Source organism: Haemaphysalis longicornis, unplaced genomic scaffold, assembly GCF_048455015.1.
Source record: "Haemaphysalis longicornis isolate Haplotype H1 unplaced genomic scaffold, Haemaphysalis longicornis Haplotype H1 scaffold_4, whole genome shotgun sequence".
NCBI lineage: Eukaryota > Metazoa > Arthropoda > Arachnida > Ixodida > Ixodidae > Haemaphysalis > Haemaphysalis longicornis.
The window spans coordinates 89,527,373-89,545,682 of record NW_027526361.1 but is presented as its reverse complement, the minus strand read 5'-3'; the positions used below and the strand labels follow the sequence as shown (position 1 = coordinate 89,545,682).

The 18,310-nt window shown below is 50.7% G+C and overlaps 2 protein-coding genes across 4 annotated transcripts in view; one reads left to right on the top strand and one right to left on the bottom strand.

Moving 5' to 3' along the window:
- Nucleotides 1–18,310, top strand: part of LOC144179017 (zinc transporter foi-like) — a 101,833-nt gene that overhangs the window by 8,125 nt on the left and 75,398 nt on the right. Inside the window, exon 1 of one of the 3 annotated variants that reach the window (XM_077707186.1) lies at nucleotides 978–1,128. The exons of the other annotated variants lie outside the window; for them this stretch is intronic. The gene's annotated coding sequence lies outside the window, so the exon portion shown is untranslated. Of the gene's footprint in view, nucleotides 1–977; nucleotides 1,129–18,310 lie in introns of those variants that run through there. 3 annotated transcript variants of the gene reach the window in all.
- Nucleotides 1–18,310, bottom strand: part of LOC144179019 (proton-coupled zinc antiporter SLC30A2-like) — a 56,590-nt gene that overhangs the window by 26,050 nt on the left and 12,230 nt on the right. The gene's annotated exons all lie outside the window — the stretch shown is intronic.

The following is an 18,310-nucleotide window of genomic DNA, read 5'->3' as shown; positions in this document are numbered from 1 at the left end:
CTGTTCTTTTTGTGCCTGCTTTATCCTCCCGCACGTGCCGGCGTTGCACTGACACTTTTTTCGCTTACTATCGTAAAAACCGACCCAACGAGCGTTCCCAACTAAGTGAACGCGGGCGCTGCCGGTTAATTACGTATACTTTGCCTCAAATGTACATGCAGTTTTTTTTGCTCTAAACAACGGGGAGATGTATGACAAGCGCCAGCGGTTCACGAGTTTCGAATGCTTACGACTACATAAACCGCTTGGCTTTCGAAGCCTCCGGGTTACGCCGCGACGACGGAACGCCGTGTGGCTCTACTTGGGTCCAACGAGCGAGCTACGGCGACAAGGCGAGCCCCTAAAGTACTCTGCACTTAAAACCAACTTAGCCCCATTCCAAGTTCTGGCCGATGAATAGCTATACCCGATGACAGAAGCTAAAGCGGACGGTGGGACGGACACCGGCACGCGGGTCCCCTCGCGTGACAAACCGAAGCGCCGTATCGATTCGGCCTGTCCACAGTAGGCATTTTTGCTGCGTTTCTAGGAAGTGCTGGTACTGTTGTCGTTTTTCATCGACGTTCGCACGTGAAAGGCAACATTAGGCCTTAGTTGCACTCGTTAAATCAAACAAAATGAAGGAGGGGGGGGTGATAATACCTCGCATGCCAAACCACTGGCTGCTTGAGACAGCGGGCCGAGGAGGCCGAGCTGGACGATAGCGCGTGGCGCTCGTAACTCGTCCCCGACCGCGGCCGGTGCCGGTTACCTGGCTGCTACCTTGACCGTGTTGTTAGTTGTGCGGTCGCCCGCTCCTTTATCTATACGGGCCCCCCTCGTAATTTACCCGTCATCGGGCGTTAGCATTCCGGGTGGGGAAGACGTTGTACATACACACGCACCTTCCGCCCTCGCTTTATTTTTTTTCCCTAGCTGGTCGCTGGCATTGTTTGTTAGCAGAACGCGCTTGGACGCCGCGTTTGCCCGCTGGCGCAGCCAGACGCTATAAAATGCCCCTAGACTGCCGCGTCAACAGCGGAAAAGGACTTCCCACGGTTCGCCTGGCCGGCCGCCTTAGTCGAACGCCGCACGTCTAGGTACGAGCATCGGAACGAATGACCCGGGCCCCTTCCATGTAGTCCAATGGTGAGTATATATATCGGCGCGTATTTACTGGTTAGGAAAAGTGCCCCCTTCTTTGGACGCCATGTTAGGTGCTACCCCAGGTGATCGCCAGTTCAGGAGTCCACACTTCCGGATATACGCTGGATATTTCTAGGAGGGAGGGAGGGGGGGGGGGGCAGTGTGGACGGGGGGAAACGCTGTTTTTGAGGGAACCGACATAATTATAATGTGTTCATGATCTAAGGTGGCGTGATTTAGGAACACATTTTTACGCGTTTACGAGCAAAGATAACGTATTTACATGTATCTCGAAATCGTAGTTAGACATTTCCTCCCCAACACCGAACCTCCAGGATTAACTGTACCCCGCACACACTCCGGCGGACGGCCGTGCTCGTAGTACAGCTGTAGCCTCAATTGAACCTCGGGTTTGACGTTCAATCTATTAACACGGGTTACAACTCTTTCAATGAAGGGTTGCGTGGCGTATATAACCACAGAATCCATTTACTCCGCCCATCACGAGCTTCACGCGTAAGGGTGATATGCCATTACCAATGTCATTGAGTTACTATTTATTAGAGTTCCTGTATAAATGTAAAACATGGTTAAGTTGCGCGGTGTAGACGGGACAACATAGAAGAGGCCACACAGGACTAGCGCTGTACATCAAGGGGAATTTTTACCACACATAAGAAGATATATAGAAACGGCGCATGCGTGAACATGACCTGTATAAGCTTCGCCTGAGTTGTGCGTCTGAGTTCCACGAGCCGCCCCGCCGCCGGGTCCCCCGCGACAGAAAAGGCCGCTTTCAGTACTGCGCACCAAGCTCAGTTGTGCGCAGGTCAGCGGCTGCGGCCACCCCGCGCAGCGACCGGCGCAGCCGGCAGCGCAGCACAGGCTCGCGCTCACTTTGCCGCGCCGGGCGGCGGCTTTCCCGCGCGACTTTGGAACTCAAGATGGCGGATGGACGCGCAACTCTGCTGCCCTAGGGGCGCTATGTACATGAACTCTATTAGTGACTTTATGCGCCACCACTCTGGTAATATTCACTTATATATGCATGCGCAAACGTAGACGACATATCAAACTGCCTGCCCGCGACGCGACGTGTAGATAACTTCGGCGCCGATATACCCTCACGTCCTCCTAGTGGCTGAAAGCGTTTTCTTCCACTTCTTTGGTTAGAGTTGGCGGAAAGAGGTACAGATTTCGACCTTCCCTCGTTCGAAGTTGTCATTCGGGCTTTAATCTTGTGCACTTACAGACAAACGAAACCCTAACGCTTCAATGTGCACTGGACGACAAATTACCCGGTTTCTTCTGTGCAAGCATGGCTCAGTAACACCCATAATCTTCAAATCGGGGTGTTCCGGTTAAAAATTTTCGTGTTCTCGTTTTTACGGCGGGGCTGTTATAGGCTCACTTCCCCCGTCCTTTCCTTTTTGCGTGCGTAGACTGAGAAAAGCCGCTCCCCTCGTCCCCACTTCGGCATACCCTCTCCCTTTCATATTTCGGTATAAGATGGCTGATATTGCCCCTGAAAAAGTTTCTCCTCTCAACAACGCATTTTTAAGGCGATCGGTGCGCTTGTTCTTTGTAAGCTGGCTTTCTCACCTTGCCTGTTGCACAGTGAAGCCTGCTCATAAAGAAAAATAATAATCCTTATTAGCGAACAAGTTGGCTTATTCGTTGGATATTATTCGGTTATTAGTAGAAAGGGCGGCAATGGGCGATAACGCGGCAGGAGGAGACCACCGATGACGATCGGGCCTCAGTCGCCGAGCGCGCGATGCACGTCGGGACCGCGAATACCGCGAAGCGGAAAACGTGGGCGTGGCTACAACCCCGCTGAGAGAGAGAGAATAAACTTTATTTAATGAGACGAGTCAAGCGGGCGGTTTCCTCAGTTCAGGACCCCGTTGGAGCGTCCAGCCGCCTCAGCTCGGTGGATCAGCCGAAGCTGCTCTTCGAGGCTAGAGCTGGCCAGCACTTCCTCCCACTGCTCAATCGAGGGATTAGATATCGGGGAAAGTGAGGGGTTAAGCTGGCACTCCCACACCATGTGATACAGGGTGCAGGGCGCGTTGCAGAATTGGCACTGTGGGTAGTATATTGTTGGCTGAACGTATGAGCAGGAGTTTGTGGCCGACCCATAATCCACAAACAGCTTCGCTGGTCATCCATCTTCAGAGTGGAATGACACTGAATTTTTTAGTCCATGACTGCGGAGACTTATATCGTGAAAGTATAAGCAGCAGAATATTCTGCTGGCCGAGTTGGTACTCGGCTAAGCAATACGACGGGGACTTGCAAGGACTCTCAGGACAAGCGCTGTCCTGTAAGTGGCGGCTCTCGAAAGTCCGTCATGTGTGCGGCATTCAGCGGTCTGTCGTGATCGCTGTTCGCGCACCGATGCATGATTTTCGTAAAGTTGGATAACTTCATTTGTTTGCCGGATGCTATTTCTAGACATAAACGTGTGCTTCGAAGCCAGTAGTTCAAAAAAGTTGACGATGACACTTTGTAATTGCTGTAAATATTCTGATAATCATTGCGTGTTCTAGTGGTCGCATGTGGGACGCATGTAACTGTAGCCGTGTTTTTGTCCCGAAGGGAAATGCGGTTGCACGCTGGGACTTCAGGGAAATGTATGCGATACAACCAGTCGTCGTATTCTGTGCGATTACTGTATCGTTCTGACGAGGAATCAACCCCGTTCCTTCTAACAGCGGAGCTGTTTTTCCGCTGGCCGTGGCAGTCTCTGCTGGTATCGTGTCACGCTTCCTGCGCAGCAGGTTTTTCCGCCCCGAAAGACCCGGATCCCAGATAGAAAAATTTATAAAGAAAACTGTGGTTGGTTCCTCTGTCATAGGTATCAGTAAAACACAAAAGGGAAATGTGCAGCGAAATCTGCAGTTGAGCGTGATTTGCAGGTCGGCGGCTGTCTTGCGGGTGGGCTTGGCGAGCGACGTCCTGCTGGCGGGTCGCTTCGGCAAAGGTGTACCGGCATAATTTCCGTGACGGATATGACGTCAGTGAAATCTTGGTGTATTCCGGCATAAAACACGTTCGTGTTAAAATATAAAACCCGAAAGCGAATAACCCAACGTACTCTTTAGTACTAAAGGTTGCTTCCCCGCAAGAAGACTCCGTGTGCAGGGGTGCACCCTTTAAACGTCGCTTTCTTCCTCGTATTGGCGTCATTTCCGTGACGGATATGACGTCAGCGATATCTAGGTGTATCCAGGAATAAAACACTCTCGTGTTAAAATTAAAAAAAAAGTCCTTTAGGGCCTTCATATTTTGACGGCTTATGTTTCCCCGTGGAAAAGTGTCTTCCCGGCAATGCATTTGTGTTGCGAGGTGAAGTCGATCTTAGTAAATCGGTATTAGCTTGATTTTTTTTTTTTTTGTTATAAGCTGGCTTTTCCACATTGCGTCTTGCGCAGTGAAGCCTGACCACGTGCGGCGGGAGTATTATTAACGAAAACGACTGTAACTCTTGTCTTGTCGGAAGTATCCCTAAACAAGTGATATGACAATTAGCCGCTAAGACGACTCTATCATTACTCCGAGCTTCATTTACTTATCACATTTAATTAATTCGCAATGAAGTTGTAAGCATTGCAGAATTAGTCAGCAATAAATACTAAGCCATCTACAGAGGGAGTCTGGCTACAGAAAAAGCTGTGACTAGACTGTTTTACCGGAACTATCCGGAAACAAATTATATGACAATTAGCCTCCAAGACTAGTCTAACTTTACGCAAAAAAAAAAAAAAAAGAAGCCGAAGCTAAAGGGAATCTTCGTACAGACAACCCACAGCTCCGCTGGTCTAGCAGATTTCACTCTGGGTGAAACTGGGTTTCAATTATCTTTTTTTTTTTTTTTAATTTTTCGGACTGGCCGGCGGCCGGTAATTGGAAACGGGACGTGCGGCCGCCGAGTCTCCGGCCGGTTGACGGAAGCTTGGCAGATTTAATGATGCGTCACGATAGGAACCAAGAGTCCGAGGTAGACCGCATTCATGCGTTTCCCCTGCACTGATTGCCGGTTAGTTTTAATGGATGTATTCCCGGTACGACCGCGGCATTGCGACGCAATGGCATTCCGAACCCTGTCCCGTTTACTGCGAACTTCCCCGTTCGTGACGAGGGCCGCAGCGGGTCGAGAGGTAATTAAGTATAAACGCTTGCATCAACATTTAACGTCGAACAAGATTGCTGCGAATACTGGCTCGGTAGCTCGTCGACACATGCAAGCTTTGAAGCAGAGTTTTGCTTTCTCGTTTTTTTTTTTTTTTAATTGCGGCTGGTTAGGTATACCGTTGTCGTGCTTTACGAGCTTGCCTATTTCCGTATCGTTATGAAAGCGCTTTTATGAGGCTATGTTCAGACTATCGACGCAAAAGCCGTATCGTGACCTACGGACGTAAAGAAACGGCATGTCAAGCGGTTCGGTTGGCTGAGAATTGAAATGACGTCATTGTTTAAAGTTATTACGACAGTTACGGCAACAGTCTGAACCCGCCCTGACATGCGCGTTCTGCTAAGTAAGCTTATACACAGGTAGGTGACACGAGCGGGGCCGTACGTGTATTTAATTTCTTGTTCGTTCTTGCTTATTGGGCAGTTTTACGCGAGCTTAGCGAGTTGCACACGCTTGCCGAAGTGAGTTTTCCCCTCCACTGCGTTCTGCGTATATCGGCTTAGGCCGTCTTTCTCCAGTCGCTTGGACTTTCTCCAGTCGCTTGGCCATGTCACTTGACCCTAATTGAACTTCCCGGGAGGGGAATAGTGCCAGGCGCCGGGTAAAGGCCCCGCATATTGTGCTGGATGACGCCCAACGCACTCGACTAATCTGCGTGGTGGAATGCGTCCAAATGTATATACTTTTTTCTGCCCCTTATGTGCTGGGGCGTGGACGCTGTCGTATACGTGCGTGCGAGTGCACGCGTGTGCGCGTGAACTTATCCGCACGCTTAGCTGGAACATCACATTCGATTTCAGCGTATACACTATCTTGAAAACTGCGCTGAAAAACTGTTCAAACGAACGTGAAGGACATAAGTGCCCCTGTAAACTTCAGACAAATGCAGCAGTTGCGACTGAATTACTTTGCGCTAAGGCAGAAAGAGACGATAAGTCGGTAAGGCGTTGCTCCAGCCAAGGCGGTGGGCAGCTGCAATCGCACACATTAGAGCTAAAAACCTATTGGAGCCCTCTTGTAGTACGTGTATTCGGCGGGACGGAGACAAAACGTGCAGCTGGGCAGTTTATTGCGGGAACGTGCTGTCACTGCCACGTTACAAAGTTTCTGCAATGTTTGCAAGAACTGCGTGTTTGCGTTCCCTTCTATTGTATGCGCAGAACTCGGTCTTCGCGATTGGGATCTTGCCCATTCTTTTAAGAGGGGGATTAACTCAAAAATATTTACCTAACCCTAGTTTAACAATATTACCTAAAACAGAATTTGTAATGTCTATGCAAGTTTGCGGAAGAGCCATGTTACTCTAACTACCCTAATTCGGCCGAGTAGCTCTACTCTATGCCTTCCAGCGCGTAATGTCAAAAAAGATCCACGAGAAAGGCGGACTATTTTGAGTGCGGACTATTTTCAGCTTATTTCTACGTTTCGCGACATTTTATATCGCCAAGTGTGCTGTGCCGCAATCAGTAAGGGCGTCGGGTCGTGCAAAGTGACGTGCAAAGAATGTTGAAAAGATAACTTAAGTGATGACGGAGTCGGTCAGGCACGAACCGGCAGGGTCGATTGTGCCCAGCCTTCAAAACATTAATAGGTGAACGAAAAAAAAAGTACGTAATCTACTCTTCTCTGTCTGATATCTACAAGTGCTGTCCTTTCACTTGTCGTTTTGCACGTCGGCGCCGCATTTCTCCGGCGCCGGACGCGCGTGAACGCGGGCAACGCCGCCCATCCGCAAGGATGCCTTGTCGACGCCCGCATGTCCGATTCTAGTCGACAGACCGGTATTATTGCTTTCGGTCAACTTGCACCTGCGCAAACAAGCCGCACTAACGTGTGGACAAGGGCTCTATATCGATCGGCCTTGTGTTGCGTTGAAAACCATGTGCTTACCAAAACCCTGTTATTCGGAGGGTGTTTGGGCGGGAGATGGGGACTGGAGATCTCGCACCGCTTGATCAGAAAATGACAAGCGCGACTTGGACTCAAAGCCAACACCGACCAGTGTAATAGGGCATGCTAGTTCTACTGCGGCCACCTATATCTCTCGTGAAGCCGCTGCATAGTTTCGACTGTTGCTAATGGCGTTGAGTTAAGGCTATGGCAAACACGTATATCTGTGGTTGACGTAGAACGTGCGCCCGGTTGGTAACTGCGGGGCGTTGTGAAATTGCCGCCGACCTTGCTTTTATCGTGGGGTGCGCTATAGTAGCAGCATGCTTATCACCTGCAAGCCCAGACTGCAAACGATAACTTCCCACTTGCTGTGTCTTGCTGAACCGATAAGGCGTGGTGTCGACATGGGCTTTGAAGACGGAAGCATGGGCTTTGAAGAACACGTAACAGTGCGAAATTTTTTTTTTCTGCCTTGTTTGAGTAAGGTTTTCGCAACGATCCTTCGGTCGTCACAAATCGGAACATGGTGATTGTACTTGTATATGTGTATAAAAATACATTCGCACTGATTTCAACGCCATCGCATGCAAATATTGCGTTGTATACGAACGAGCAGTGAAATTTCCTGAGTGCTAATGGGCTATTTTAGCGCAGGGGCGTCATTACAGAAGAAAATCCTAGGCTCCTAGTTCCCTTAATAGTTCACCACCATACCTCTCTGTTCGCGGTGTGGAGTGATGCAGACTCAGGGTCGCAATGATGTACACACACGCAATGATGTACACACACGCAATGATGTACACACACAATGTACACAATGAAGACACACACGCGTGCGAGAAATACGGTTTCCGACGCGGCACGGCAGAATACCCAGCAGGTTGGCCGCGCGAGGGAGTGACCGATCCGGGGGTTTTCCCACATTCAAACCGGTTTTCGGAGCGGAAGACGCGTGCGCAGATGCGTCCTTTTCTGCCCTGTGTTTCGCCCTCTATGCACAAAATATGTACAGGACGACTCGCGGAACAGCTACCAACCGCCCGCATTGGGGCTTACGAAAGCTTGCAGGCGCCTGCCCGGTATCGACGCCGCAACCAAGTACAAGATAGACGGTAAAAGACCCTTTTCTGGTCGCCAGACCAAGCTTATGTAACTTCGGTGATCAAGGTTATTCCAATATCCAGGCCCGTTCGCAGAAAATCCCTGCGTGTGACCCTGCGGCCGCGCAGGCCAAGACGGGCCATGCAGGAGGAAGCCCCACTTTTGCGTCATGCCAGCCTAATGGTTAGCATCCCCGTCCGAGAGTGGCGGCGTCCCTGTCATGAATGTGCAGAAAGTGGAAGAAAGAAATGAAGTAATGGCCGTCCGCGATCAACCCTCACAAGGCTCATTGAGCGATTTTCCGGTGGGGTCATTTCCAGTCCGGATATTTTCAGCCTCACGAGCGTAGATGGGCTCTGTCTTTCTTGGGCTACTTGAAGGCAGAAATTTTGGTCTGTCTGTACGTCTTGTCTGTCCCTCGATTCAGGCACCCGGTCAAAGTCAAACAGAAGCTGCGCAATATACCCTCTGCCAAATCTAAACGTCTAAGTCTATGAACGTTGGAGTTGGGTGCTTCGATTCATGCGCGTCTCCGCCGTACGGCAGCGCTGGCATCAGGCACCCGGCCTGGAGCGGTGGAACGCGGTAAATTTAAATTGACTGGAGCATACCTCTGGCTTGTTTATCTGGCGAGGAGCGAGACGGGAGAGGAGCAGCATGAGAGGTGAGCGCGAAAGATAGAGGAGGCATTTGCTTGGCAGAGCGCTAGATGACTATCGTCTTTCGTCGACATTTGCAACGAAAGGAGCCGCAGATACGCGGCCAATTTTTTTCTAACCTGTACTGCCCCGTTAGCCCGTTCGGGGGACGGCGAAAAACGCCAACTGAGGGTTGCAATACTTTTTCCGGGAATCTTTTGGCGACCGCGTTTACTTCTTGAGCAGTCGGGTTGCTTTACCTCAACGGGATTTACCGTGGCCATATCATCTCTTCTACATTATTCATCAATTCCCTCCGCATCTCTGGGTCCCTTTTCGCCACCCGTGATCAGTTAAGGTGTCACTTCTTGAGTCAGATAATAATTTTTTTCCTTCTTCCCTCACATAACATGGAAGAAGGAAACGTAATGGTTACAACAGAGGTGCAAGTGTTGCTCCCGAAAGTGAAATGGAAAGGCAGTGGCGGAAACGGACAGTTTAGGGGAGGATCAGACTTTCCCTTTTTCGCGTGATCGGCTTTGCGTGGCAGCACCTGACCTTTCGACCAGCCCGAAGAGCTCAGTGTAAATACGCGGAGCGCCAATTCGCCTCTGCGTCCCCACACGTCTGGCGCCACCGAAGCTAAGCAGCATTGGGCTCGGTCGGTACTTGCGAGGGAGACCACCTGGGAACGCCGAGTGCCGGTGGCATCCTGTAGAAGAACATCCAGGGAGGCAAGGGAGGAGGCCGTCGAGAGAGAGAATAAACTTTAATTAAATCTAGAAAATGCTTCAGAGAGGCGTCCTCATTCCAGGATGCCTTGAGCCCAGGCCGCGTCGACAGCCCTTTCGATCAGGCGCAGCTGATCTTCGAGGCCGGAGCTGGCCAAGGCCCTCTGCAAAAGCTCCGTGGAAAGGTGGATGTTAGGGGTAGACATCGCAGCCGCCCACTATGTGTCTGAGAGTCCCAGGCTCTCCACAGAAGCGGCAAAGTGGAGAAAAGTGTGTCCGGTCAAAGGGGAAGTTGACCTGCAGGGCACGCAATAATCTTTCCTGATCCCTCGGTAGCGATTTGTGGGGTGAAGAGAAGGTTTTACGGGACAGCCTATACTGCTGCGTGATTTTCTGGTAGGTGACAAGCGGTTGCATGCGCTCGGGCTCGGCATCGTCTTCACCAGCGCTGCCTCGGCTGGGAAAAGCAGATACGCCTCCCTTGGTCGTCGTCTTCATCGCCTACGCGTCTGTTGCGCTCGCTGCTTGCGTCGTCCTCGTCGTCACCGAAAGTTCCGAAAGTGTGGCGCTAACCAGCGCCTGACTAGGAGCTCTTACTTTACTTTACTTCAACAATGGATTCTCGCAGGAGATTACCCTCAAAGCTTACGCGCGGCAAGTTGCAATGTTGAGGGCGCCATCTTTGGCCGCCGCACAGCCAGAACTGGAACATTGAGGCCCGCGCCTGCACATAAAGGCGAAATGGCTTTGCGTTCGTGGTGTGAGTGTTTCGTTGCTACACGTGGCATGGGCTCCCGTGGACTGGAAAGGCGTGCTGGAAGCAGTTTATTGAGCAGCTATATTCTCCGAGCGGCTGAGCCTTCTCGGCTTATGCTCTCGTTGAAATTCAAAAGAGCAATCCCAGATATCGACCTCACGGGAGCGTACCCACCAAAGGAATTAACGGGTTTCCTCACCCCCAGCCCAGTACTCTTTGAACGCCCCAAGTGGAACTTCGTTCTCGCGGGTTTTTCCTGGATGCGAGGCCTTTCGCACGCGGGAACCTCCCCATTTATCGCAGGCGGTTTGCTCGCGTGGGGTTGGTCACTTGCCTGTTTTGACGCGTGCACGAGTCCACGGAACACCTTTTTCCCGGACGCCGAATTCCAAAAGCCTTTCTCTCGAAGCTAGTCAGTCTCACCCAAGCTCCAGGCATTCCGTAAATAATTCTGAGGAACCTGGCTTGCACGCTGCGCTGCTGTTTACTCTGACCGGAGGCGGACACTATACGAAGTGCGGCGAAAGGTTTGCAGTTTCAGCTGCGAGACGAGCGGTGGCGCCTCGGGCCCCTTGATTCCGTAGGCACATGGTGTCGATCGTTTGTCATCGTTGAGGAAAATGACGGCACTTCTCTTTTCCCAGGCCGTTCCGTCCACCGCGCGCTCGCGTGCAGCCCTGAAGAAAAGGATCTCCCCCCAAACTCCCCCTGGGTCGCAAAGGCTTTGCCGAGTGCAGTTTCGTTGAGTGATGATGGGTTGCCGAGTTCTGTGGCTCTGGGGTACCTACTCGCGTGCTGCGTACGCCCCCTTCCCATCTGACAGCTGTGGGTGCTAAGAATTCGGAACCGCGAAGACATTCTAGACTGGAGAAGAGTTGCCGCCCCAGCAGGCCATCGCCCTGACACGGGGGAAGTGCGACGACCCCTTCGAGGTGCGTTCAACATGGGCCGGGTGTTCTGTCTCAACCGAGTCCCAGCTAAACAACGCGCCCCTCTGACCGTTCCACTTTGCTCTCTCCTACCCAAGGGTAGCAATGCCCACAAAACTAATCAGGCACCGCTTGGAGCCCTGTCTTCGCTACTATTCGCCCCGAGCGCGAACACAGTCGGCCCCTGGCGGCGGCGGGACGAACCGCTCCTAGTGTGGATGGCGCTCTCGCGTCGTCTGCTTTTTCACGTTGCGTGCGGCGCAAGACGCGTGCTGCACACGACAAAACAACCAATATGTGTGCTCGTTTGGCAGTAAGCGATGACATAATTACCTCTGATTGCGCATTTCCTCTAGAAACGCAATAATCAGCGGCCGTTGAGGGTCAATGCGCTGGTTTAATTCCACGAAACATCTTCGCCGTGGTCACCGCTTGAGTGTGAAACGTGTTATAAACATTGCTTCCACACATTGCAGTTTTCTTATTGATGAGTGCAGTCGTCTGCCGTTTCGGGAACGTCGAAGGGTGCTTTTTGAAGGTGGCGTGGTGATTATTTAAAGGATAAAAGTTTAGTACGCGAAACGGGTAAGAAGCGACAAGACCTGTGCATACGCGTGCAAATTCCACACCCTTGTAAAATTGTGCTGTGTCCTTATAGAAAGAAGAAACAAACAAAAACATTTACACTGCACACGACCCGTGCGCTATCGCCCGTACATTACCGGACACGTATTTTACACCCGCAAGCGCGTGGGGTCGTGTCCTTCCCGTACCTTTTCTAAAATAAATACCATTTTTGGACAGTCGTTGTTTATACTGAGGAGGAGGAATAAACATTTATTTAACTGTATCGAGTTGCTAATTTTACGTATTATTTAAAATACGTTTCTATGGATGCGCAAGAGTATTAAGGGGGGATTTTTCGGTAAAATTAAGCAGTTGTGAGTTTGCGTCTGTCATGTGGTATTTCGTGGGTCATTTTCATATATATCATTTTCAAATCCGGCATGAATCACCTTATCCAGAAACGTGTCTCACTCAGCATAACCAAATCCCTAATATGGTCACGTCTTAACCTCTTAAGGTGGACCTAAGTTTAAAGAAAGAGAAGAAAACGCGTAATATAATGCATGTTGTTGCCCACATGTGTGAGGGCTGTGTGCCATGACTCGCTGTTTTTTTTTTTTTAATTTTTCCCACAATGTTTGCATTCTATACAATTTTGAAAAAGGCGAGCCACAATTCCTGGACAATCTCGGACCAAAGGGGGGTTAATCAGTTTTGAAAATACGTGTTAAAGTACTGCTTTTTCAAAGTGCTGCTTTTTCGCGCTTTGAGAGTTATCGGTGCATTTGTGGCAAGCGGCCTGCGGATCCCTTCTGTGCGACTGCGACGTACGTTCCGGCTACGATAAGCAGACAGCGGTGTCGCACTGCACCTTGCATCGTAACTCAAGGACATCGTGGTTTTTTCCTTTCTTTCTTTTTTCACAGTGAGCGTGCCGAGTGATGGCGCGTGACGTTGCGCCATTGACCCAGTTGTTGACGCCGCATGAGCGTTGTATAACCCGAGCCTCTTGTCGGCATAATTGCGCGCATGCGATTGAGACCAATTCGGGTCGCCCGTTTCCAGCGTGGGTCGGTCGCTGGCCCTCTCCTAAGTTCGTCGCAGCTGAACGTATACGATGTGCAGATGAATAATCCATGTAACCCTGCCGACTTTCATGTCTTTTCCGCCGTGGTAATGCTGATTTTGTTGCTTGACATTTTTTTCTCTCCCCGCTGTTGGCGAAACAAAAAAATAAAGGGGGGGGGGGGGGGGGGGGGGGTCCTTTGGGAAATCTTAGTACAGTGCGTAGCATTCATAATTAAATCCTGTTCCTCGCGCTTTACTTCCGTCACGCTTAACGGGCGAGGTTGACCGGACCTGTACGGTTAAGCCAGCCGAACGCAGTTGGCGCCGATAGACTTTTTTTTGTTGTTATTTGGCGCCGCTCGCGACCGCGCGAGGCAGAATATTTTCTTTCTATTTCCGTTCTCCCCCTCTTCGACTCCCCTCTTCGTATACGCAATTTTTAATGTACGTTTATTATTTATTCTCATAAAAATCAACCCGACATGAATGTTTATTGCGCTCTAATTTTTGTTGCTGTACTTGCGGTTTTACTTGAATCTTTCCCATGCTACCTTTGCATTAAGCGATGCCATGCATGAACCCCGCTGCTAATTGTGTGTATATGTCGTGTACAGTCTCGCCGTCTACAACGCGCTCGTGGTTTCTCTTACCGCGAAAAACCATAAAGCACGAATAACGCGGATGGAAATTTAATCCGAACCGAGCCAAAACCTCAAGTAACTAGCCTAAGAATGCTGCGCATTAAAAGAAAGCCTGCCCACGGCACTCGCGTCCAGGTATGCCCGCTGAAGAGGGCATATTATTAAGTGTCGCATTCCGGGGACGTCGTAGTGCATTCCTCGTCGATGCGTGCGACGAGAAATGTGCCGAAAGCTGATAGGCCCACCGCTGCATCCAATTTCCCCGTCGAGTCCAAAACACGGTAAGAGGCTACGAAAATTCCGCGAGTTGTTTACTACACGTTCACCGCGTCTCTGTTTCACCAGATCTTAGGTTTACTTGGTCTCATTGAAGCAACACATGAACTCAAGGCATATTTTTCTTCGTTTTTTTTTTTTTTTTTTTTTTGCTTACCTAGGTTTCAGCTTATCGTACAGCCGGCAAAAGCTTGTCCACAACACAACCCGCCGCGGTGGCTCAGTGGCTAGGGCGTTGCGCTGCTGAGCACGAGGTCGCGGGTTCGATTCCCGGCCGCGGCGGCCGCTTTTCTGATGGAGGCGAAAAGCAAAAACGCCCGTGTGTACGAGATTTCGGCGCACGTTAAAGATCCCCAGGTGGTCAAAATTAATCCGGAGCCCTCCACTACGGCGCGCCTCATCGCCTGCGTTGCGTCGGCGCGTTAAACCCTACAGTCAGTCAATTGTCCACAACACAGCTTTCGCTCATTCAGCTTTTCCTGCCTCGCCCGAGCGGGATTTGAAGAAAACTACTGCGTCGTTCTCAACTCTATAAGCCCACCCCTTTTGTCTCCAACATGTTTGTAAAGAGTACGTTTTGGCAGTTTTCAGATGTAACTGGTTGAATTTGCTGTTATAGACAAGCGTTTTACCGACTTTACGTGCTGGCGAGGCGACGGCCTGGCGACACTTGCTCGGATCACTTTTCACGCAAGGTCGGCCGCATATCCTCAGCGTCAACGACGCGAATGGCGCACTTGTAGCACTGCAAGGCCACCAGTAATAGAGAGGATGCGGGTCAGTTTGCACTTCGATGAGATTCGCCGACGCGTGCCCTAACTTCTGTGTCACATGGGTGCTTTGGGTTGCGTGAACTTGTCTGCGCCGAGGTAGAAGTGCTGGTGCCGCGATGTGCACTGCACTGGTACGAGTGGCCCAAGTGCTGCACCGCTGAAAAAGTAGGTCACGTGTAGTGCAGGCGAACTGGGCCTATAGTGCACTGTATCCGTATCGGCAGTGAGGGCACGTGCACCAGCTCTGCTCCGTGGTGGAGCACACGACGCTGGTCAAGTGCTTGGCGCTCCGCTGCTGCTCATGCAGCGCGATACGGGGCAGACAAAAGTCAGCGCGACTGTTTCCGTGGATTTTGTCTAAGCGCGTTGTTCGTGGCTGCTCGCACGTACGCAGAATCGTGCAGTTTTTGTGGTTCAGTTTTACGCTGCTAGACGTCCCAAGCGCTTTGCGAAATCTGAGCTGGATAGCGCCCTTAATGCCACGAGAACACGGCACGTGTACGACCGCAGGGAGGGGCCGAAGTTTGGTCCCATTCGAGTAACCGATTCTGTCCATTTTTTCCTGTCGCGGCCTCGGAACCATTTTTTTTTTTTTTTTTGGGGACCAGTTTTTTGGGAGCGATTTTTCCTGGGACAATTTTCCTGGGATCATTGGTTTTTCACATCCGTGTACGTATGTAGTGTCCGTAAAAATCCGGCTATTCACCCTGTCCAAATACGTTGCCCAAGGAGCGTGTTTGGCTTGCATCTCTGTTGTATTCTAGCGTTAAACTTTAGCCTGGCGCCTAAATGTTCGTAGTGTAAACGTAGTCTGTGCGTCTCCGCCATTGTTATTAGTCATTCGTGAGGTTGATACGAAGCTTTAAGTATACGAAGGAATTTGTGTTCAAGCCCGTTGCCAACCGTTAAATGTTGCTGTGGATATGCACGTCTGCACGATGACTCGTCCTACGACGCTGTTCCATTTGAGCTATACAAGCGCACCTGTACCCCATTTTGTGTAGCGATTATGTATATGGGGTCCTACTATACGCCCCATGTGGTTGCTTTATGCGTGTATATATACGCCCGATATATACGCATGTCCGACATATCAGCCATTTGCGGAACGGTTTAAGCTTTTAGTTCCGCAGTCCAGCGTTAGCAGAAAGCTCGGCCCAGCGGAGCGCACGTGACCATGCTCCTGCGCCACATGTGGAGCTCGCAAAAAAAAGAAAGAAAAATAACGAGAGCACGTGAGTGTGCGCCTCGTGAGAAGTGCCCGGAGTCGACCATCTTGACCTTTGACAATGCTCTGCCCAAAGTTCGTGGCGTCATCTCTCGCGTGCGGTTCTCGTGGTCAGTTCACGTGCGCTGGCGCACAAACGCGAGTTCGCGAAGCCGGTTGCCGCGGGTTCTGGCGCGTGCTAACGCGGTCCATTTGGGAGAGATGTGAAAGGCTGCGGACGAAACGATCCGGGCTAGAACTTTCAGCGGCGGAAACTTGTGCGAGGTGCAACAGCCGGGTCTCCGAAGAAGGGAGAGGGGCCGCCAGCTTTGCTGTTTCTCCAGCCTTGCACCACTAGTACAAGCTGCGCCACTTTCTTTTTTTTCTGTCAGTACAAGTTACACTTGGTCTAACAATTCATTTAGTCTTCCAGGCGACGTTGTAGCGGCGGAGGTGAACGTTCTTCGCGAAGAGGTTCAGAAAAAAGACGTCGCCTGCGTCGTATGTGGGCGACGGGCAGCAACCGGGGCAGTGGTTGCCGTCTGTGAACGCCCTTGACGCTCTGCCCCCCTTCCCCGCCTGGCCCGCAATCGAGCGCGCTGGAAATAGTCGCGTTACGCACACTGCCCCCGCCACGGGCTCCGTACGTGTGGTGGGCGGCCCGGTCGCCGTGTATTCGTATATAGTGCGCTACGCGACCTTCTCCGGGACGTTTTGCGCTGTCGCGGGGACGAAGCGCGGACGACGCCGCACTCCCCCACTTTTAGGGGCTCGGGCTGTTGGCGTCTCCCGTCGTAATCGTCGTCTCATGTAGTCACGGTACTAAAACACCGGGACGCTCGTTTACGCCTCGCGCTTAGAACGCTTTGTGCCTCAACAACACGATACTTTTACGGCGAAGCTGTATACCTCTATCGCGGTTTCATATCCGTGGGCAAAAACGCCAAGGCTCCAAGAATACACTTCTACACTCCTTGCGTCCTCCCTCACTAGGTTTCACATTAGTGGTTGCATCTTGTTGCAGATACATAGGGACGTTTATCACCCTGTGCTGCCCAGTGATTGGCGTCCTCCGTGGATCCTTGGAAGGAGCGAAACATTCTTACCCAGGACGCCGTCGCCCATAGCATCTGCTGCATCGCGGCCTAAGCCGGTAGTCTAACATGGCGACCACATGTTAGACTGCTAGAGAACATGACTTGTCCACAAGTCCCGGGATTTTTCCCCTCCTTCTTCTCATATTCATATGTTCATGTTTTGTTTATACATTTTCGGTAAAGTTCACGACAGAGCCGCGTAGACTCGAAATTTTCGTCTCCAGAGCTAGTGTAAAGTGCTCCGCAGTGCTAAATATAATGTAGGTATCATAGACAGAATAATACTGAAATTATCCTCTAATGGGACTGACTATATTATTACGTCGACTTTCATTCAGTTGGGATAATTATATTTCAAACGTTACAAAAAAATGCCGTCTGCTGTCAATGCATGGCCGTTTACGGAAGGAGTGTGGTTACAGAAAGGGGCGGTAACTCTAGTTTCATCGATTATATCCCGAAACAAATTATTTTAAAATTAGCCGCTGAGGCGACTCTGATGATCCGCCGAGTTTTCATTGTCTACTTTTCGTAATGACGTAGTTGCAAATATTGCGCAATGCCATCTGCTGCCACCAATACCACTTCGCTGGTCTTCCATCTTCACAGTAGCGCAGAAAAAAAAAACTGCATTTTTTGCGCTTTTTTTTTTCATCGTGAATGTCTACCAACTGGCTCAACTTTCCAGGTTACTTCTTCGGTTTTTTGTTTTTTGTTTTTTTGTTTTTTTCTGTCTGTCTCTGTCAGTCTTGTTGCCTTGTCGATGTTCAGGAGGCCTCGTGGTGTGCGGTTCGGTTCGTTACTACTTCTGAAGTGAACCAGGTACAGTGGTTTTATATCGGCTGAGAATGCTGTCCGGGTCAAATTGCGTTGCGTGTCACTGTTAACTTTGGCACTTTCATGCTTCGGTTTATTCCTTTGCAGTCGCTGCAAACATATATTTTGTTTCGTTTCGACTTCAGAAAAAATGTCAGATTTTAAAGTTGGCGCGGACTTACCTGCGCGATCCGTGCACTTGCAGATACGCGATCCCATGATACCGTATGTTTCATACTTAAGGCGGTCTGAGCGCCGTTATCGTTTTAGTTGTTTCATCTTTCTCGAATGCGACAGCTATAAATGGCCCGTCGAGCGGTTTAGTCGGCGTTGTCTCTGTAAGCGTAACGACACATTACCATTGGCTGCTGTGGCTGCATAGCCCGTGCCTCGTAAATAAAACGCAACATAAATTGGGACAGTTTCGCACTGGTGACGCGGAGACCGGGAAAACGGCGAGGCTGGCGGCCCCACCTAACTTATTCTTGGTTCG